The sequence below is a fragment of the Aulostomus chinensis genome, chromosome 21 (genome assembly GCF_037954235.1).
Source record: "Aulostomus chinensis isolate RoL2024-O1b breed Wild chromosome 21, RoL_Achi_v1.0, whole genome shotgun sequence".
NCBI classification, from domain to species: Eukaryota; Metazoa; Chordata; class Actinopteri; order Syngnathiformes; family Aulostomidae; genus Aulostomus; species Aulostomus chinensis.
In genome coordinates, this window is record NC_141340.1 from 14344154 (window position 1) to 14368212 (window position 24059).

At 40.6% G+C, this 24059-nt stretch overlaps 1 long non-coding RNA gene across 1 annotated transcript in view; it reads left to right on the forward strand.

The window, feature by feature from the left end:
* Window positions 1–8961: 8961 nt before the first annotated feature.
* LOC147241792 (uncharacterized) overlaps window positions 8962–24059 on the forward strand; it is a 67900-nt gene continuing 52802 nt past the window's right edge. Inside the window, exon 1 of the long non-coding RNA XR_015111007.1 lies at window positions 8962–9240. This is a non-coding gene — a long non-coding RNA (uncharacterized LOC147241792). The remainder of the gene's footprint in view (window positions 9241–24059) is intronic.

Consider the following 24059-nt stretch of genomic DNA (forward strand, 5'->3'; position numbering starts at 1 on the left):
ACTATGGGCAAGGAATAGAATCAAATCCTAATGTATCAGCATGTCAAAAATATACATGATGGCCGAAGAAATTGCATTCCTTTGTTGTGAACCATACATTTTTAAAAGCAACAAAAGGGAGTAAAGAATCTATATTTTCAGTCTGCTAGGCAGAGTTGATCTCATTGACAAAAAGTAGATAAAAACAAGTTTGCTGACCACTTTTTTTCAATTACATAAAACGAGACAAAAGAGTATCGGGAGTTCTTTGACGAAAAAAGTGAAGAAAATACTCCAAAGTGTTTCAGAAAAGGTCAACAAAAATCAGCCTCATTGTTTTTTTTAAAAAGTGAGAGAATAATGCCGTCGTTTGTGTTACACATCCCTTTTCAAACAATTCATCAAACTCAAAACAGAAGATGGCTGAAAGATAGTCAACCTGATAGAGTAATAGTGCTTCCACCTGACAGTGTGTGCATCCACACTAATAACACAACACAAATCAAGCGCTTGTTGTTGGCGTACAGTTGCTGCTCACGCAGCAAATGGAGGTAACCAGTCATGTTGTGGAGGTGCGGTTCAGCACAGCTGATTCAGCAGCTTTCTGAGCTGTTTCTTTGAGAGACAAAAAGGCTGCGTTTGTGTCTGAGGCTGAGACATGCAGATAAAAGTGTATTTCTCCGCTGCTTTGCAGTATAGTGGAGTTGTAATTCAATACTCCCCAGTCAGTGCTTTGCGTGGTTTCTACAGAGAACTGTTATGTTTCATAGAATGTATTTCCAGCATGGAACAGGTTGTTCATCACAAGGTCTGTTGATCTTAAACACACACACACACACACACACACACACACACACACACACACACACACACACACACACACACTGGGTTGGGAACTTTGAAGTGTGAAAATAAACATTTTCACCTAACCACTAATCTTCTCTCTCTCTCTCTCTCTCTCTCTCTCTCTCTCTCTCTCTCTCCTCCCTCTCTCTCTCTCTCTCTCTCTCCTCTCTGATCTCAACCATTTAACATGAGCTTCATTTACAACTTTCATTTCAATTTGTCCCGTTAGTCCAGTTGTTATCATAGCAGAACAGACGCCAGGGCCTCTGGTTAGTGAAAATGTCAGATTCTCTGATTTGATTTTATAGGATTTCAGCAGGGACTGAGGGCCGTGTGGTTCTGGCCCTCTATGCTGAGAGCGGACCGACTACTGTTTGCGTTTAAACATCCATTTGAGCCACATTCCCTCGAGGATTCATTTGTTTCACAGAGGGTCAATTACCTCTCACCAACCCAACCTTTTCCCGATACAAAAAAAAAAAAAAAATCCACTTTTTTTTCCAGCTGCAATTAAACAGATTTTTCCTGTTTAGGTTAGGGTTAGGAAGGGGGTGCGTGGCCCAGGTCACAGTTTTAATTAGGCACTATTAAGAGCAATAACAAACTGATTATATGCCAAATGAGTCTTCCTAAATGAGAGGCTTGACGGCATGTTGAGAGCTACTCAAATGCTTTGCTGTTTTTTTGAATAGCACCACAGACGAGAAGGTGAGGTCACAAATCCTCTTTGATTGAGGTTTCTATGGCTACAGATACCTCCCCACTGACTTTTTTTTAATATCCCTAACCTCTCTCTGTCTCTCTGTTCCTCCCTCTCTACCCCCTGTGCAGTCTCATTGCCGAGCGCTAAGTAAATACGTGCTCTTTATGATCCTTGTTGCCTTTCAATATTTGGCAGCGTGGCGGCAGGGGATCAAAATGTGTGTGTCTGCTAAATGTCAGTGGGTAAAAGGGGTTGAGTTTAGAGCGGCACACACCATGAAGCACCTGCTGCAGAGGGAAGCAGCGGGGGGAAGTTTCATCTCAGTTTGATGCGAAATGGAAAAGGGCTATGAACGCAGCGTCAACATCGACATCAGCCCCACGTTTAACCCCCACTTCTCCAAGTATATTTTCAATTTAGCTTCATTCAACAGATGGTGATAGAATACAACTTGGCATTGTAATCAGACTAGATCATTATTAATGATCAATTTTATAAATATTGTTTGTATCTTGATATTACAAAGGCTTGAAGCAAAAGTATGAGTCACTATTATTATCATTTTTTATTATCTATAACAAGATGAGACTGTTTGGAAGGCGACCCACTGAGACATGTGTCTTCTTAAGAGATCTAATGTATTAAAAATGCTTTAATATTAAGGAAAATTTGCTGGTAACACTTTGATATACAGTAAAAACGCTTAGATAATGCTTAGGTACATTAAAAATACTGCTAAATAAACGTTACTTAAGCATAGTCAACCATTTATCTTTGGGATCTTTATTATAAAGTGGGGGAACATGGATCCCTCCCACCATCTTCGCTGTAACCTAAAACATGAACCCCATAAGTAAATGACGACTAGACCCATTAGTTCACTTTTAAACAGTTAACTAAGCAGTAACTAACAGTTATCAACGTAGCCTGATTGTACAGTGTTACCTAAGTGTTGTTATTTGAAATGATCATGTAACTGTTACATTTTCACATTTATGGGGGAAGGGGGGGGGGGGGTTGCAAATAGTTCCAGTAAAAGCAGTCACCAGTTGCCCTGGCTGGTTTGGGATTATGTATGACATCAAATAAGGCTCAGGCTCTATGTGAAATGGTCCAGATGAGCGTGACCAGCCATGGGAAGTATCCTTGGCCTCCAGGGACTGAAAAAAAAGACAGGAAGCCCTGAAGAACCACTGCAGGCAATGTCCTCTTCCTCCTCCATGCCACTTGGCCTTTGTCTTTACTTGGCCTGTTTGTGTGTGTGTGTGTGTGTGTGTGTGTGTGTGTGTGTGTGTGTGTGTGTGTGTGTGTGTGTGTGTGTGTGTGTGCATCTGCATCTTGTCCTGGTTGCCTGTCCCTGGCTGCACCAATGGAGGCAGCTGATGCTATCTCATGGCAGTATTGTGGCAGCCCCTGCTGCGAATAATCAAAGGCAGCTGTTTGGAAAATACCAGAGATGCCTAATAGGAAGCACTGATGGCCTGGATTCACTCTTTACCCACCAAGCCCCCCAACGCATCTGAAAATAAATGTGCAGGATCAATTATTCTTAGCAGCATGCATGGTCATGGCGTCCTTGTGTGGGTCATAATATTGTGATAAAGCTTATGAAAGTCAATATTAAAATAATCCTGACTCTTCCTTCTCTTTTTTTGTTTTCAGCCTAATTAGAGGTAATAATTCCTACAGTGTGCACCATATTTTGAGGTCTTTGTCGGGAAACATGAGGAGGAAAAGGCCTATTATTTCAGTTATTTGGACTGCACACCAAGGCAACTTTTTTAGGTTTGATTATGTTTTGTTTGAACAAGTCTGTTAATGAACGCCAATTGTGGGATGCTGGTAGTTCGCTATGCATATCTACTGATCTGAGAGTCCCAGCAGATCTTGGCCAAACACTGAGCAAGACAAAAACAAATCTGTCTGTCAGTACGGGGTTAGGAGTCTTAATTAGGGGTCCTGACTCTCTGTCCGCGGCTCCAAGTCAAGCGTCAGCCCTCCCTGATTGGTACAAATCTCGTTTTTCTAAGCCTCAAAGGTTCGTGGAGAGGGTCAGCAGCTTGTCCTGATGCTGATTTGCTTGTACCTTTGAAAGGCCATTGATTACGTAATTAGAAAGGGAAAATGTTGGACCACTTTGGGATTGAAGGAGCAGCTGAGTGCTTTGATAAGTGGTGGGAACTTTTGTGCCTTGAGTGTGGAAGCCCATTTGGGAGGGTGTTACTTACAATGGCAAGATTATCAGTTGTGTTGGTGCCATTAATGTTGATGTGGCATTAAAAAAAACAACCTGAAATGCAAAAGAACCGGTATATGTTGCCTAATTTTGAGTGTTTAAAGTATGAAAAGTGTAGATCTTACGTCCTCTATTTTGTGGACTTTTAAAGAAATATTTGAATGCTGTATTTAGATCAGTTTCTTGAGTTCTTCCAAACAATGCCTGAATTCTTGCCAAAGTTTTATATAACTTAAAATGATACATCATAAATCAAGTGTATTTTCCCTTTCAAGTACTCACAAATAGTTTTTTTTTTAACGTCACAAAGATACCCCCCCCCACACACACACACACATCTTCTTTGTGATTCAAGAATGCAGAAAGAGCAGGACACGTACATTCTACTTAGCTTGATGCTAATGGCAACCTGTGAATAAGAACAGTTTGCAACTAAAATTTCAATTAAAGACTCAAAGGCATAATCTGGTTTAATCTATGTCCTCTTCCTCCAGCTGTATTCTCGATAACCTAGAAACACTTTAATTTGAGCTAAAAACAAACTAAACATAATCATTCTGATTTGATGCATTATCACGGTAGCGCCGAGAGCGACCAGCTGGCACATTCGGTCGAACCAATGTATTCATCTGTCTCTCCCCATGCTGGACTTTTTAATTTATGTTTAGTGTTGTTTTTAGCTCAAATCAAAGTGTTTGTGAGTTGTGGATTATGGCAGATATGCATTTCAGAATTTGTCGACTGATGCCTTTGTTTTGTTTCAATAGCTGTTGTTAGCTTCATGCTAAATACACGTAGGTGGTCCTTGCTGATCACAAAGAAGTGATGTAGGAAGAAAAAAACATATTTGTAAATTCAAGACATTCATTTGTGAGTACTTGAAAGACAAAAAATACTGAGTAATGAGATATGTTTTTGTTACTTTTAAGTTTTTACTTGTACAGATCATTTCCCCTCTGCCAATGACTCACAATGGAGAGAAATTATCTTATCAAGAAACTTCTGCAAGCATTGTTTGGCCAAAGCAATAAGAGCATAATGGGAAATCAGACTGTGGTCAGGTGCAGCATCAGAAACAAAAACATGAGCATCTTGTTTGGTGAAAGTTCACATAACCACATGATGAAGACGATAAATTATGCCGTGCTCTTTGTCAACCAGTGTTTTTGAGAAAGAAGTTTGAAACAAATGGCCATAATTTCCTTTAAATCAGACGCAAAGATTTGTGTAAAAAGCTACATGCTCCCAGAACAGCCAGCTGCTCTGTGGGCCTGTCTGCTCATGTTATGAATGGTCCGGTCCATGAACGCTCGCTGTGAGGCCACATGTACAAAAGCAAAATAAACTGCAGGGGAAGGAAGTGGTTAACATTAACAGGGATCCAATAAGAAGATTAAATGTAAAAAGCTGGCCATGGTAATTGATGTGTTCCTAACTGTGTATGTTTGGGTCTGCGTAGGTGTGTTTGAGCTTACGTGCGTGCATGCCGTAAATATGTGCTGTGTGTGTGTGTGTGTGTGTGTGTGTGTGTGTATACATAATTGATCCCAGATCTGCAGCATAACTCTACGGGTTGATTAGTGAATGTCTTTACTGTAAATAGTTGCCACTAATCATGCGGCATCGTGGTAATTAGCATAAATGAGAAAGGCAGACAAGAAAAAATGTGCTTTTTTTTCTACATTTTGTACAGTGAGGGTGCTGGAGGCTACAAAAAGTATAAGAATTGTTCAGATATCTTCGTATTCTTACCATATTTGACCTGGAAATGTAAATATGATGAAGTGTTTTTTCTTAACATAAACCAATTTACACTGTGAGACTATATTTGACAAATTCATCAATTTGAGCAGTTTTAATAGATTTTCAATCATAAAGAAAAATGATTTGCAAACTGCCCCAAAAATTAAAATCTGCTAATAAAATACATTTTCTAGTTTCCATGATGGGAGTTTCAGTTCTGAAACAAAACTCTCGTGACACATCTCCAGACCCATCCCTACAACACCAGGAAATAAGTTTTGTGTAAGGTTTTGCTAAGAACTGTTTATAAAAGAGATGTTGGGAGAAGCAGGTGAACGTTGCTAATTCAAACCTTTGTCAGTTCCTGATTTTTTTGAGATTTGGAAACTCACTTTTGCATTCATGTGAACACTTCAGTCTTATGTTGTACTTGTGGACAGTGTGTGTGTGGTGGGGATGTCAATATAGTAAAAGTAGTTGAAATGTGCAAAACCCTTTCGGTGGTGGGGAAATAAAAGCAAGGAGGTTTGATAAGGTTTTAATGACGTGTTATCCAGCGTTAGGGTTTCACATACCTTGATGTACGCATGAAACCAATTCTGAGGGACACTGTTGGGCTTTCAAGCTAGACCATCTCCATCAGTCGCCACCACTGAAGGAGTTTAGACAAAGTCCAAACGCCACCACATGTTAACGAAGAACATTATTTTGAGGAACGGGAGGATTCCGTTCTGTCACCGGACAGCCATGACCTTCATTACCTAGAGACCCTTAGGGCACCAAAAAATTTCCATCCATTCATTTTCTATACCACTTATCCATTAAGGGTTTGAGCCTATCCCATTTGCCTTCGGGCGAGAGGCAAGGTTCACACTGAACAGGCCGCCAGTCCGTCACAGGGCCAACGCATAAAGAGAAACAACCATCCACACTCACAGCCACACCCATGGTCAATTTAGAGTATCAATCAGCCTCGTCCCCATTTGCATGAGGAGGTTTTGCACATCATGATGAGGAGGAAGCCAGAGTACCCAGAGAAAACCCACGGAAGCACAGGGAGAACATGCAGACTCAACACAGAAAGACCCCGAGCTTGAACCCAGAACCTTCCTGCAGTGAAACGACAGTCCTGACCACTGCACCACTTCACACTGCAACACCAATGGGTCTCGCTTCACGCTGAATGCTTCCTACTTCAACAAGGAGTCATTGGTCAACCACAGCTTATCTGGAATCAGTACTGAACCCCTTGTGCCACAAAAGCTTCAACAGCAGAGAAGCAACACTCAACTCATACATTTTTCTAGCAATACACAAATTCTTTGAACTCAATCACAACTTCATGGCATGAACATTGACACCGATAAATGTTTGAGCCCACTCGTGATGTTTTATTCAATCAAAACAATACTTATACAAGTCCGAAGACATCATGAGGCAGCTTAGAATCTGTTGCCTGACATCTCTCCTTTGTACTGTCAGTGTAAGAGCAATGTCCGGCTCAACCTGTTGTCATTTTGCGAAAAAAAAAAGAAAAAAACGACCCTGCCTTGTTTGCGTTTCTGTAAGGCCTAACCATCGTATGCTCAACCCAAGAGGCAGTGATGCCACCCTCGCAAAAGAACACTGGGGGTGTTTAACATTCTATTTGGATAACTTGCAGTACATCGTTGATAAAATATTCATATTCATTTTATATCTTTCTATCCACCAAAATGACTCAACAGACATGTTATTATTTCACTATCCAGATCTTCATCAAAAGTTTCAATATGCAAGTTTATTGTTTCTTGTATCCAGGGGGACTTTAAAAACAGCAGCTTGTAATGTTGGTCCTGTATTCAAGAACACTGTACTTTGCTACTGCTGATAATGTAGCAAAGTTGTACTCGTGCTTCTTTTAGTTCAGATTTTTCACCTCATGTCTTGCTAATGAAACGGCTCCAAGCTATGAAGGCTGACATAATGTTAGCTTCCTTCCGTTAGATTAGTCCATTAGCCATAAAGCTAATGTAGCTAACTGAGGCAACCTCAGTCATATGGTAGCCTAGCACAGTTATCGCTGGTCCAAACAATGGCATTATAGCAGCTATAGGGGATAATAGGGATGTGATGCCATTGACAGACAAACAAATACAACAACGCTGGGATAGCATAATGGAATTTCAACATTATTGGAAACCTTTGGGATAATAAGAGCATATTGCACCTGAAAACTTGATAATGGGGGAGTCAAGTTGACTGGCATATAACTTTTTTCTTTATATTTGATGCCTCTTCCTACTATATGGGGATAACTGAGTTTCCTGGGCGGCACAGTGGTGCAGTGGTCAGCACTGTCGCCTCACAGCAAGAAGGTTCCAGGTTCAAGTCCCAGCTCAAACACAGGATCTTTCTGTGTGGAGTCTCCATGTTCTCCCTGTGCCTGCGTGGGTTCTCTCTGGTACTCCAGCTTCCTCCCACAGTCCAAAGACATCAAGAGGGGACGAGGCTGATTGATACTCTAAATTGACTGTAGGCGTGACTGTGAGTGTGAATGGTTGTCTGTCTCTATGTGTTGGCTGGCGACCCGTCCAGGGTGAACCCCGGGCTGCTGGGTTAGGCTCCAGCCCCCCCATAACAGCTGATAGAAACATCAAGTGCAATGTTGTTACACTCATTAACACGGTTTATTTAGACAAACACTGAAGTGCATCTTTGCTGCAGCACTGATGGAAAGACCTATGCGTATACATCCTTTATCATACAATTATTCCCTCTGCTAAGGTAAAAATAATGAAGTATTGAGGGGGTCGTTTTCGTATTAGTGGCATGTCTGTGTGTAGCGAGATGGAGCATGAGCAGAGGTTTGACTGAGGTTACCTTCGCAGAGGTATTAGCTCTTAGAGTACTTTTTATTTTTGGTGAAATTTTGTAGCGTCATAGAATTTAAGTTGAGGAATTATATTTTTTCTTATATCATTCATATCTACAGATGTTGAATGAGTCATGGGATGAAACACATTTGCAGCCATTACAGTTAGCATGTTTGTGTTTGTGTATAGTATGACAAGACAAGCTGGTAAATGGCTTTCATTCCACGGTTAATTTGAGCCGGATCCTGCCGGAACAAGATCCGGCGCCTCTGAATTTTGGCCTCCCTGAGTTCCGGTAATTATTTGGGCAGATCCGGTCCCTCTCGTATTTAAAAAAAAAACAAACAAAAAAACAAAAAACAAAAAAACACACACCAAAAAACATGTATGTAACGTTTTGAAAATGTTTAAAATTAAAATAATAATGTGCATATATTAATTTGCAGAACAAATCCTAAGAACTTCATGTTGTTTATTAAGAATTAACGTCATTTGAAAGAGTCGGAGATCTGTTGATGCCCACAAACCACGCCCCCGACTCGGAAAAAACAAACAAAAACTTCTGAAATTTGCCGCATCTAAGGAGGAAGCAGAGAGGAAAAAAACAGTTACAATGTCAACGTCAACATGTCAAAAACACAGTTCAACTTGCTGGGTTTTTTTCAAAGGGGAGGAAGAGTTGCATGGCGCTTCAAAACGAGTCAGAAAAGCCTCCACAAGCGGCGACGAGGGCAGCGGCAGCGGTCTTTTTGACGATCAAAATCGCCTGCAGCAGGAGGCTAGCGCCGCCACAGCTAGCCTGGTTCACCTCCAGCTAGCCAGGTTCACCAAGCCAAGCCGGGCCTAACGTGATGTGGGGTGTTTTGAACAACTAAATGGTGAGCATACCGTCAAATTATAGGCCGCCGTGCCAATCTTTAAATACCGTAATAATAATAATAATCATGGAAGATTTGTGCGATTTATTGTGAGCTCTTTTTGTGTGTTTTACAAGTTCGACCTGTTGAGAAATGAATTGGTGACTGTAGACTCTTAAGTCCCACCTGTGGTGATGTGGGCGCTCGCCTGTGCTACGCAGAGTAGCCTAAAATAATTGTCAATGATCGTCATAACATTGATACCATGGCTATTATTTGAAATTGAGGCTTGTAAGTCCCACTGCATGGCAAGTGGGCATTTGTATGTTGTTGACCTGTGCCCCTCTCTCATCCCTGAGCTGTCATATGTACTTTGTGTCCAGGCACCTGATGATTTACAAATTAAACAATTGCACAGCTGTAAGTTTGTTAACTATGTCACTTTCACTTTGATTATAAATTTAACATTTCACTGCATTTTATCATTGATTTTACTGATAGCCCTGCACCACCCTTATATGTTGACTGTGGGCGTGGATGTCACCTGATATTTACCTTTGCCAGGATGCTATCTCAGTGACGTGTGTGCAATGTGTCTGAAGGATTGCACTAAATTACATAGCCAATTATCACTAAACTTGGTGGAGGAACCCAAGGAAGAACCCATTTTTTCAGGGGGCAGGTTAATAATAGCGCCACCTATGGGCATTAAAAATGACGTGTGTGTATGTTTTTTATTCACTTTGATATACTCCAACTGAGTGGAGGCATCCATCTCAAATTTGGTGTGAAACGCCTTAAGAATTGGTGATGAGTTACTGTAAAGACTGAGTTTTCATTTAATAGTTTCTGTGGAGAAGAAGACTCCACGTGGGCAAGTTTTTTTCTCAACCTTGACAGATTTGAGAGTTCCAACCTGAAGATGTCCACAAGAATTTAAGTCACCTTGCGGTTACAGAAAATAAGGCTGATGTAACAAACACAACACACTGTATTGTCTTCATTTGATGTACAGGAACCAATGTAATGTGTTTTTCATGGACAAAACATTATTGTAATGGACATTTTATCCATACCATAAATGTGCAGTAATTGTAACTAATCTAATCCAGGATCATGGATAAAACCATAAACTGAAACTAAGATTTCCCACCAGAGTTTCAGTCGGAATCATTGTACAAATGCACTTGATACTGGATGATTGCTGTGAGGATTACATATGGCCAGTATCAAATTTTAAATGAAGGGTAACATTTCCGCAAACCACTCTATGAGATCACCCTAACCATATCTTTTGGGAGGGGTAATCTGAGGTGTGGGTGTGTTTGCCGGTTGGATGGGATAGAATGGAAGAGGAAATGAGTTTAGTTGTATGCACTGTGATTTCTCACCACTGTATCCCCGAATGTAAATGAAACCCTATAGCGTTGAGTGAACTGCATGCAGACGACCGCTTTCCAGTATATGTACCAGCTGCTTCAGAAACACAATAGTGCCCTGCATTCAAACTTCTACTGTCAACCACATCCATTAGGATTTTATCAGTTTGCTTCGAAATACGCCTACATTCACCAGGCTGCGAGCTTTAATGCTTCTATCTCTGTGAATTACAAATAAATTGTCTCTCCTCCAATGTAAACAAAATGCTTTTCAGTTCTCATAAACAAGCAGATAGCGTGTTATTCCGTTGCTTTCAACATGCTGCCACTTTCAATGCTGTGTTAGGGTGACAGAAGCCCAAGGCGAAGTTAGAAAGCACTAAATATATGCCATTATGGTTAATAGATTGAACGAAATCCAAGACACTCAGAGATTATCTATTGAGACGCTGTCAAACAGGAACAATGCATGCCATCTCCGTTCCCATACACTCTACATTACTGTAAACCCGTACACCTTGGTGCAGGGAAAAAAAAGAGAGACATGCGGAATCAGAGAAAATGTGGATAAAAATAAATGTGGGATAAAGATAACCTGAGGGCAAGGCGAGTGGATTTAAGCAAGCGTTTCTTCTGCTCAGCATATGTTCCCTGTATTCTTTATATCGCTAAGTCCCATGTCCAAAGTGCGTAACACGCTGGTATGGATAGTGTCGGAATGTTAATGGTTTCCCGATAATTACCGCTATCTGTGCACTGTAATCCATCATTCAGAGGAGTTATAAACAGAAAATGTACATCTGTTTACTTTCCTGTTGACAGGCACAATGTAGAGCTGTGTGCAAAAGTTCTAACCAAAGTTTACCCGCATCATCCAAAGAAGGTAATCTCCGCTTTGACCCATGACTGGCGTCCGTTGATACCAGATCAGTGGGTGGAGTGTGGGGGAGACACCATTGTGGGAGGGGAAGACATCTGAACAAATAATCGGAAATAGTGGTGAAATTGCGGAAACGTGAATAAACATGCCCACCACCCAGGCGGCACAGAGCGGAATATTCGTTAGTGAAAGATCCAACGTGATGCTTTCACAGGTCTGTGACACAACATACGTTCAATTTTTTTGGTATTCAATTAAGCTAAAAGTGCTGTTGTCATTTGCTTGTGTGTCTGTGTGTGTCCTTGTTGCATTGCGTTATGTTTTGTGTTCTGTGGTGTTTGTTTGTAATGATTTGTGTTTTCGATAAAGACTGTGACATATTATCATATCAGAAGCATCCTTTTAAAGGTTATTTTTTCCTGAATTTACTTCCACCTCCCCCAAAAGAAATGCAAATTCAACATTCTTTTCTTTGCCTTTTAACTCTTATTTGATTTAGCACTACGAATATCCCCATTTCATATGCAGTTATTTAAGAGAAATAAGTTCTGCTATTCTTTGAAAGAATAAAACATCCAAGAATAAAACAGCTCAGGTCCCCTCCACTGCTCAGGAGGGGGAAAAACTGGACAAGATATTTCCATTTACAAACCTGTCCCAGAGTATCTGCCCGCTGCTGATTGCCAAACTGAAACGTTTAACCTTTTGCACAGGATTGGCCATCTTTGCTTTCAACCCATGCAGCGACACATTGTCAGCCATAGTCGTAATGAAGACAAGGAAATCAATCGATTGATGAATGAAAGATTAGTTTATAGACAGAAAGCTAATTAGAGCCGTTAGGCCGGAATGAAGAGTGATCCCAGATGGATGGATCCCAGCTCCATAATCAGGATATACTTCATTTGACACCAAGAGCGCCATGATTGAAATAATGATTTTATTGATGTTTTGAGATGTCTGTTTATTGTGGGATGTTGTGTGTGATATATTCGTGTAGTCAAAAATTGCCCCTTTACATTTCTATTTTTTTAATAAGCGCAACTTTTCAAAGTGTTTGCTTTACTTTATCGCGTCCTTTGATGCCGATGCCAGCGGAGAGATTCAAATTCAAAGCCTCTTATGCAGATGCAAACATTTCACCGTTGGGGAGGGGGGTTACTGTAAACACCGTGATGTTGGGATACATGCATTTGTCTATATTTATTGTGTGATTTCCTAGAAAAGCAACATGTAATGTACATAATGCAATTACATGGGCAGGTTTAACAAAAAAACTATATGTTCTGCAGAGCACATTTGTACACATTCATTGTACCCACACGTGCACAGAGCAAACACTTAATACATTAGTGTTGATTATCACACCCACACACTGAATGACTGGCTTCATGCATCCCATTGAAAGTGTATGATTAACTACATTATGGCTGATCTGCAACACGGGCCTCCTTACCATGAGTAATTGATTTGTGAGAATTATGGTTGTACACTGTCTTTTGCCTATTCATTAATCATACAAGCGTTGTTTGAATGAAACAATGTAGTGAGTAATGATATTGATGAAGGCTCGTCTGCACACACTTGTCTGGGGAAATGGAAATATGAAGCTAAATGGAGCAGATGTCTCATAATACCGGAATTAAGTGATTAGAATAATCGCCTTTGTGCAAATAATCTCAAACAGCAAACATCCGCTCTGCCACAGCTGATTGTGCGCTCCTGCCATGCTGAGAAAAGGCAGGATCGTGCCTGTTTTGTTGCTGCTTCAGCTAATTTCCCATAATCCACTCTGTTAAGGCCCCATGGTCCTCATCTACCTATGCTGCATAGCGACGTGATGCACATTAGTCAATTAATAGTGTGTTAAATGATAGCAGTTCCAGTCAATTGAGTATCTCTCAGGAACAGCGTTGCCATTGTCCTACAACCAGGAGACATGAAAACAAAGACACTGATGTTATATATGATGTCACATTATACTATCCTTGCTTTAACGAATGATGTATTCTTCTGGTGGGTGACACTTTCCCCTCACTTGTTATAATTAAGTTCTGGTGACCAACATCATTAATACCAATCAGTTCAAATGCACGTGTTTAGTAAGTTAGCAGTTATGAATAACTACCTTTTATGCTCTCATATCCCATCCCCTGCCCCCACTACCTCATTCAAAAGGGTTGTGGCACACATATCAAATGGAGATCTTTAGAGCAAAGCATTCCCGCTGGAGAAAGAGGAGAAAATGGCCCCCTATTATGCGACCCTCAGTTGAGGCCTTACCTCCTGACAAGGGTATTAAAATGAAATAAATCAGCCATTAAGAAGCGGGCGCTGGCAATTGAAACCCTATTAATGCGGCAGGCAGAGAGAGGTAGCCCTGGCGTGATGTGACAATGGAGCACCACAGTGCCCCTTTAATTGCATTTCGGCCAGGTTTTTATTCCCCAGACTGGTGAGGAAGACAGGTGTACACACAGGCAATGAGTGTGAGTGGAGACGCAATCATATAATCGCTCCCTAATGTGGACACGTGTGCGCGCGCGTGCGCACAAACACACACACTTGCTAATAATTACAGTAATTTTTTAATGTTAACGTCTTAAAAATAGAAGAGAATTCTTACATCTTTTTACCGTTTTAAACTTTCATCAATGATCATTCCTTCTGTCAGCCATCAATACCATTGTCCAAGTGTTTGTGGCGGTCAGGCCCCATCAATGTTGCATAGGTTCCTTTCTCATTACCTCGGCTGTTAGACTAGACACCGGGTGATGGATCAGGGCCCCGACTGGACCTCATTTGGGTGATATATCGCTAGTGTTCCCCGTGAAGTGTGTAGGTGATTATACAAAGACACAAAGACAAACACAAACACTCACGCTAAACGAAAGGCAACAAATTGGTCCCAATTTGAGTTTCCCTGTTACGATGCTCTTGATATGATCAAGTGTGAAAGTGTCCTTTCTGAGATATACACACATTTTGTGGCATCATACCGTATAATTTTGTTTCTAAATAGATGCTGAGCAAAGAGTGACATTTCCAGTGCACAGACAACAGGCAGGAAAAATTAAAAGGCAAAATCCCAATTTACAAAATTTAACTTTCTTATCAGCACATAAATGAAGAAAAACATTTCTGAAAATAAACACAAATCTTTTAATTGTGTCATTGCCTCTCTTACCTCAGCAGAATGTGCTGTCGCAAAACAAACGAAGGCTTCCAGGAGAGGTGTTAGCACTTATTTGAAATTCGTCAGGAGCACTGCTTCACCTGTCACTGGTTATTGATATATTCATTAGAGGGCCCTATTCTCTTTCTCGGGTATCAGTTTCTCTTGACAGTAGCAGTGTTGACAACATCAGTCAATGAATCACTTTACAATTATGATTGTTGATGGCCCATGACACAAACTTGGAGAGGATGTCATTATATGAACATTAAAGTGATACACAGGGATGCTGGGTTTGAGGACAAGGATGCATCGACCCCACCCCCACCTCCACCCCTCTGATGACTTCATTTAAAACAAGGCCCTCTCTTGTATAGCTTTATCTCGCACAATAATGCTGTTACTTCTTTTCGCAATGGATAATTAATCAGATAGAGGCATACACACAGTCCACATTGTGTATGTTGTGATTAAAGTAATAAACCATACACAACCATGAAGGTCTACATGTTCGTCGCTTATCTATTTAGCATGGAATTTAGTTTCATAGCCATGTTTATGCAGTGTGTGAATGTTCACACAGCAGTGCAACTGTCCAGCAAAGGCCTCCATATGTCTGTTCCTTAATGACTGCGCTTACGTGCAGCTCAATTGTCAGTTGTCTTCTATAATCAAAGATAAAGGATCTATTAAAATACAGCAGCTGTCAGATTGGATGGTAATCAAACGGATATTAAATATAAGCATATCAGTTCCACTCTACTGTAAGGTTTCACTTACAGAGTGTTAATGAATTGTGTTAAGTGCATTGTAAACATTTCATAAACTGTTAATTAACAGTTGTAAATGATTTATAACTTATTAACTATGATCAAGGAGGAGTCACTATTTGGCCAGAAGAAAGTACACAGTAACATTGTATTTATCCATCCGGGTCAATAGCCTCTCAGATCCTGCTATTTTGCCCCTTAAAAATGCAGCAGCAGAGCATACCTTGATCTTGAAATTAAGGTATAAGGCATTTATACCTGTAAATAAATGGTCTTTAATTACAGTGCAAATAACTATACACACAACCATAATTCCTTATTGTCAAGTGGTATCAGCGTATCTTGCACAAAGGCATTCTTAAATGAATGACCACAACATGTTTTCCACAACATTCTGTAGAAGCTCCACTAAAGTCTACTGTATTGTTCATGTTCCGGCTGTGTAACCACAGGTAAATTGTTTGAAGCTTGATAACAATGCCTGCAAAATCACAATTTGATCCATTTGGTCTATTTTGATAGTTTCGAAGAGATAAATTATCTATTCACGTCAGCTTGGAAGGGGAAGTTTCAAGGCAGATACAAGTCACTGGTCCAGATGCTCTGTGAATATGAGCAGTGGACGTCCTCATGTAACATGACAAAGTGGACACATACCCGAACAAATATAATGCACAATATGCTGCATTGTGTGGCGGTGCCAGACATACATGCCTTAATATGAAAAAGTAACCGCCAAATTACAGAAAACATTTGTACATTAAATCAAGGTGGATTGTTTTACTTGTGGTGGCCATACACTGGCAATAGAGGGTGGTTACTGTTTCTAAGAATTGAAGAAGTTTCTATCAGAATGTAGCAAAACGGAATTTTGCAGCAAGTGACGGAATTTCCACACACAATGTTTTCCAGACCTAACCAGCGCGTATTTGTGCAAAATGCTAACCAGACCTTAACTTCATTTGGTTCCAAGAAGCTGTTTGTGAGTAATGATAAAATAATGTTTCCTCCACTTAAAAAACAAAACAAAAAAAACAAACATTAAATGCTGCCCTGCCGTTACATTTTGGAACCAGGAATTTCCCACAAAACTTTCAATTTGCATTGTTTCCACAGTGCTGGGAAGTGATATTAACAGATGTCAAGCCACCAGTAGGTAAAGGGGTCATGAGCATTTCATGTATTTGTATGACATAGGGTTGCACAAAAACTTAAGGAATAAATACAATCAGAAAATGTGTTTCCAGCCTGCACAAAATCAAAAAGACAAAAAGTCAGCCACTCTTTGAATGGCACAACATAGATGGAAAAAATATATGAATTTGATTTTTCATGTTTATGGTATTTTCTACATTTTTAATTTAAAAATTAATTTTGAAGAATACAATAACTCTTATCTCCTCATCTTAATTTTCCATTCCAATACAATGTGCCTGGACTGTATGTATCTGTATGTGCAGATAAGACCAGTTAGTGAAACAGAGTAGAAGAGTTTTTCCACTTAAACTGTGCCCTTTATTTGAATTACAGCTGCAGAACATTCTGGTATCAGTAAGGAAATTAGTTTCTCTTCTCCCTCTGTGATTTTCACGACCACAAAATAGAGAGTGCATGGAGAGAGAGTTGTTTTTTTTTCCGCAGTTAGACCAACATTTGTGCCAACATTTGGCAAGTCATCACCACGGATGGTTTCTGGTTTCCACTTTCTCATAATAAGGGCATTAGCTTACCAGGGCTACTCCAACCAAGTGTTGATATGTTCAATGTGTTGACTTAAAACCAGGATGAAAAAGGGTAAATCTCCATCTGTGTAAACACAATCAGTGTCGCTGAAACATCCACCGGATGAAAAGTTGAGTTTCTGTGGTTTACATTTGATGTCTCCATGGGGTCTGTGTGTTTTGCCCGGCTATTACTGCTAGTAAAGTGTTTCCCTTTGAAAGATAGCGTCTCATCTCCTTCCACATTTCTCTCCTTCTCCCAATAACTCTTACTGCAGCAGCGCACAAACACACACAGAAACACATGTGGCTGGCCTTGTTGCCATAGCAGGCTAATGGGTTGCGGTAGCAGCAGATTTGATTGCCTGCCTGGCGCTGAAGTGAAGAAGAGGAGACAGGACTAAATGAAACTCCATCCATCTTAATGAAACACAATTATTTTCCACTTATTAATCATTGAAAAATCAATATGTCTCTTCTCTGCCCAGTGTCAGCTGGATTTGTCATTGGAGGCTGAGCTGTTATGTATCATCCTGTGACGCCAGGACAGTCATGGGTTCAGTCACCTGTGTCCTTTAGGAGGGAAAGGCTGAGAGCAAAGAAGAAGACCAGAGACACTGACAGATACACAGATGGGTGCTGAATGAGATGTGGTGGATGAAAAGAATGCGAGAGTAACCAAAAGAGAAAGAGAGCGTAAAGAAGAAATGATTGAAACAGAGGGAAGCGAGAGGGATGAAGTGCTGCTCACTCTGTCTCGTCCCTGCTCTCTGAAACAAATGGGAACTCATTAGTGGCTGCTGGTGATTGTGTGTTTCTTCAAAGATCAATTTACTAAACACATTGTTTAATGGCTCCTTATTAAAGTCTAAGGCCTCGTATTGATGGGGCGAAAGAATGCAAGGGTAAAAAGTTTGGATTCATTTCATCAAATATGACATTTTTAATCAAAATACCATTCATTTTAAAGAAACATGTCACATCTTTAAATAATATATACCATTTAACTGTTTTTGTCTCCTTGAAATTACATTTGTGTGTGTGTGTGTGTGTGTGTGTGTGTGTGTGTGTGTGTGTTCAAGGAAATATTGTTGCTGCCCAAAATGTCATGTTTTTTATGATCATAAAAAGGGAAATGTTTTTTTTTTATCATAAAACACATTTTGTAAGTTCAAAACACATTTCTTGCTTCTAAAATGAAATGTAAATCCATAGCAATAGAGGATATAGCGCAACCTTTTGATGTTTAACTCCATGTTCTTTTTTAAAAGACAGGACAACATTATTGTACAGTCTTAATACACAGTTAAACCACAATCTTTCCCAAACCTGAATCAAAGCACTTTCATTGCCTAAAGCTAACCACACGCAACTCTCTGGCTGGGTAAACTCTCCAGCATTTGAATGCAGAATCTGCAGGGAAAGATTTTTGGGTGCTGGGTTCTATTTATACTCTGAGTAGTATTGATTAATTATGCTTAGTGTTTGCAATCAGGCAAATTGTCTGCGTGGTGACAACCTACTTTATCTGGGTCGTCTTCTTTGCACTCACCAGCTACGTGTGAACAATCTGATCGTGAACGTCTCTCATCTCCATTCGCATGTTTCAAGTTGCGAATCGGACCATAAAAGGCAAAAGGAAGAGGAAGTCAGTGGGGCTACTCATGGATTGTGAGTCAGTTAGCTGCTTGTTCCAAGATTGGACTTGGGTGTCCTGTGCTTCGTACGCCAATCTCCTTATGACTTATATGCAGAAGAAGAACATAGAACGGTATCACTTTGGAAATAAACATTATCCTGATATATATTTTCCTCAAAATGTATGTAACCCACTGGCAACCTGAGAAAATGAATTAATCAGATGACATGCAAATAGGCAGGCGTGTTGATGCATGATCCCCTGATTGCAGCCAGAAGTTCACAATACTGAAATGTTTTTTTTGTTGTCGTTGTTGCTGTTCTTGTAACATAGAACAAATTAAGGAAAACATCATTTTAGGAGAAGTTAGACTCTAGTGTTTGTTCCTAAATGCAACCTATTCTGGTTATTTATTTAATCACATCTTAATGGTTAACGAATGATTTATTTCATCCATGGAGGATAGTTATAGTGAATATTCCATCGCAATAACCTATCAGAATGATGACGTACATTTGTAATTATGCACATTTGATAACGTACTGGAGGTTAGTGGATTTGGTCAGGATTCTCCTGAAAATTATTCACAAATTATCAGTTGTAACTACTTCGGTACAAAGTACCTCACCAAGTATTTTAAGCATTAGAATATCACTTGGAACAGTTTTCTGCATTTCTGTTATCACTCCGTATTGACTGTTGTTAATGAGATATACAATTCCTTTGTTATTTGTCATAAAGGGGCTCAATAGTATGAGCCCCACTACACGTGCAAGTACTACAAGAACTACTACTGTATGATCACTTATGACTAGAAATGCACATGCAAGCATTGTCATCAGTCATAAGTAACTTTCGGAAACTCTTAAAACATAAAAAAAACTGTGCATCTTTCTCTTTTCCTTGGCAGAGGAATGAAATCCGTCAATCTGCCAGTCATCAATTTTATTGCCAGTTCTGTCCTCGTCAGCCACCCCAAAAGGAAAGCTTTTGGTGCTGTTTTGAAAAATCGTCTTGAGAAAAAATGATTCCAAGCAGCTCAACCCTTTGTTTTCCCTCTCAATAAAGCGAGCGACAAGGCCGGCACTTGATGTACGAGCGTCGTGGGTGCCTGGGTGTGCAGCGGAGTGCATAAGCAAAGCCATGTTTCACTGCAACCAGAATGTTCCTTACAGTCGCCATGCCACCCAGATGAGAATATAATGTTCTACAGCATATAACTGCTTCAGGTCAATACTTGATTTGCTCCAGCGTGTTGTAGAGCCGCTGCTGTGGTAGGGGTCTGGGGATGCATTAGGGGCCCAGGAACAAGACACAGAGGTGGCTGGCTGGGGAGGGACATACTGTAAGGCTGAGGAGGCAGGGGGTGTTCGGCCAGAAGTGGGGTGCCGGCTGGGTCTCATTCCCCTGAGTCCTTGAAATCATTTGCAGGTATGTGGGTCTGTGTGTATATGAGATTGAGATGTTCTGCACATAATTTCAGATGGCTGATGATTAGACTGAAAAAGGCAAAAATGTGTCCCTGGGGTAATCCTCAAGTGGGCAAAAATATGATCTGGTCATTATAAAAGCCAGGGTAAGATACAGTTAAGTGACCGGCATGGGCAATATGCATTTCATATTACTTGGTCCATATGTAGCCTCGTATAGATGCATATCAAGCTATGCGCTTGCATCTGCAGTTCATCAAACACACCGGTGGAAATAAATACGCCACTATGAGCATGAGGATTTTTGCTATTTCACTATCTGGAGCACGGTATGGGGGCTACCTGTGTGTCACCCTGGGACAACAATCTATGAGTGTCAGAAAGCACTCAAATAATGGATGAGGTTGAGGCCAGTCGCAGAGTCTCTTTAAATATTAATGTTGAACGGGAGTCCATCTAAACCCTGACACAGAGGCGAAAGAAAATCACTTGTCCTCTCGATGAGATAAAAAACACAGTAGACGTAGATGATTTATATGACTATATATAGACAGATAAATGACATCATCTCTTGTGATGACATGGAGTGACAACTTGTTCTGATGAAAGGAACCTGGGAGTGAACGGTGGCATCGCAGAATGAGGTACCTGCCACGGGGTGGTCGTGTTTGGGCCTAACTCATGACTTTTGTTGCTGTTTTGTCTGCCATCTGATATATCAAGCACTATTTGAATAATGAGGTTTTCTTGGATTTGGCTGTTCAACTCAATAGACCCCGCCGAATGGTTGTTTGTCTGCATGTGTTGGCCCTGTGATGGACTGGTGACCCGTCCAGGGTGAACCCCGCCTCTCACCTGAAAGCCGCAGGGATAGGCTCCACCCCCCCACGACCCTTAAGAAGATAAGCGGAAGAAAATGGATGGATGGACGAAATAAAAAACAGGGGTTCAGTAGCTTTCTAACAGGAAGGCAAGCTAAGTTAGCAGTCTAAGCTAGCAGGGAGCGCTAGCTCGATCGGGGTGTGGATCCTCCTGAAACTACTTTATATTCAACTACAACAATAAGACTTAGGTAACACGGCAAGCAGACAGTTATGCTAACTTCTGTCAATGCCACCATCAAAAATCATCGAGCTGTTTTTGATGGTGGCATTGACAGAAGTTAGCATAACTGTCTGCTTGCCGTGTTACCTATGTCTTACTGCACACCAGGTGTCTGCAACCAAGCTGTCATCAAAAAAAAACAACAACAAAACCTTACATGGCTTATCATGTTGAGGTTTGCCACTGCATCAAATGTCTGTCTTGGTTAACATGAGATGTTGTCAGGGATTTGAGGTCCTATGAGCGCAGGTGACTAACATAGCAAACTTCCTCACTCATCAGCAGCTGGTATCGGTCAGCACTCACAGTCCACGGCCACAACAGCTTCATATTAGGTAATCAGTTTGTAGGCTTTTTCTAAGTTAACGGCTGAAAGGTTTAAACACTGAGATCCTTGCCACATGATAAACGTCATCCCCACTGATCTTGACGTTCATGCATGTTTTCATCGCCAAGATGTTGCAGGATGCGCTTGTTCGTTTGGAACTCTTAGGTGTAAACGAATTGAAAGAATGTGGTGCTAAACCGGCTCTACTTGTTAAGTGTCATGAGATAACGTGTGTTGTGATTTGGCACATATAAATAAAACTGACTTTACTTGAAAAAAAAAATGGTTAAATGAAAAGACGCTGTTGTACAAGTCTTTTCTGAAAGAGAACGCCCTGAGCTCGAATTGATGAAGCTCAGTCGATTCTGGGTTTCCCAACTGGGGGCACCCCTAGAATCCCTTTTGAGTGGAAATTTACTCCTAAATTCTCCTTAGTTAATAGACACTGTGTTTCTTATTATATAGTCTAGTAAAAATACACACAAACATGAAAACCTCTGAAAGAGCTACATGATGTCAAAGCCATTTTAATACTAAATGAATGAGCATCTCTGGAACGAGTTTGTTTTCTGGAGGAAACTATTAATTTGTGGCGTTGGCCTGTAAAGGTTTTTTTTTCCTATGGCTTTTTTTAAAACGCAGCTTGTCACAGTGGTTTCCAAACCAAGTGCAGGAGCCTGTTTTTATCGTGGTGTTAATCCAGAGCCCCTGGGTCCCCTTGCCACATTGACCAGATGAAAGGCCTTGCCCAGATGTTTACAGCCTGTGAAAGTGGCAGGGAGCTGGTGTCGGATGCTGGCACAGTGCACCGACAGACAGAAAACAAGGCAGTAAAGCCCCACGCTGTTTATGCAGAGTTTAGGAAATAGGAGGAAAGAAACCGTGTTAAAGGGAAATGATAGAGTCTTAAGATTTGAGGAGCATGCGCACAAGTGTGTTCTGTGAAAGGGTGTTTTTATCTGTTTTCGATTTGACGCAAAGGAGGTAAATCAGAAAAGGCGTAGGTGTGCAAAGCAATACAAGGCAACAAAAAGAGCAAAAAGGAAGAGACAGTGAGCTCAGCTGCTGGAGGCCCAAGCTCCTGGAGGTTTAACCTTGACCCCACTTGGCCAGATGGTACACACAGTGGCACTGCCATACTTAGCACACTGACCTGTGTGACACTGGTGAGAATAAGTGTGTGTGTGCCTGCTTGAAACTGTGTGTGAATGTGACACAGAGAAGTCTGTCTAGCCATGCCAGTCAGTCTGAAAAGAGGGCCATCTGGTGCCCTCTGTCTTTATTTAGCTAAAAAGAAGTGACATACTGAATACAAGAAGCCAGTCCTTTTGTTTAAAGATCAAATTCCAACCTCAAGTAAATCTTTATTCAAATATTCAAAGTAGTCTTTCGCATGAACACATTTTACCACCATTTTAACATTTGTATGAAAAGCTACAAGTACAACAGCGTCTACCAGCTCCAACACAAGTATTGAGTCACTGAAATGCTTTTACGGGAAAGCTCTCGTACTGCTTTACTGCTCAAAACAGGAAGAAAGCCTGTTGAGCAACACGACAAATAAAAGTTAGGCTCTCACAATCGAGCAGACGGCGATGCAGTCGCTGGGACGCACAGTTTCTTTTTACATTCTTACTCTTTTTATCAGTGGATTTGATTGAAAAGGAGACAGAAGTGATATTTTCACACCATATTCTACAGCCACTTATTCCCCAATACATCAAACGATACAACAAAAAACAAACAACAGATATATATATAGAATAATGATAAAAAACATATAAAACATTTTTTCAAATAATATTGCAAACTGCTTTTCGTGATAACTAAAACTTGAAATGCAAAAAAAGCAATTTCAATATTATACATATGTCCTAAGAAGTGAGTTGAAGGATGCTAAAGCTTTCTGATCACAAACACTTAAGAGTGCACTAAACACACATGTTACACTTTTACACGAAGAGAGAGATCAGACGGGTGACTTACCCGTCTGATCCTATCTGAGATGGGTTCTCTTTTTTGGATTCTTCCAGGTGTCTGAAAGAGAAAAAATAAAATAAAAAACAATCACTCACGGTCCTCAGCTTGACAGCCTCAGCTGAGCCATGGCTGACAACCTCAGGTGGTAACCCAGCAGGCCATAAAAGTCATCAATACAATCGTAAAATCAATTCTAAATGGTATCAGGAGCCAATAAAAAGACAATAAAGGAGGAGTAATGTGCTCTCTTTTTTGGGGGGTTTTGGTGAAGAGTCTAGCAGCTTCATTTTGGGTGAGCTGTAATTTAACTTAACTGCTGCTCGAACATGTATGAGAACTACAGTAATCCACACGAGAGAAAATAAAATGAAATAAGAGTGTGTATATTTCCATTGGGTAAATCTGAACTTTTTTAAAATAAATTCCAAGATGAA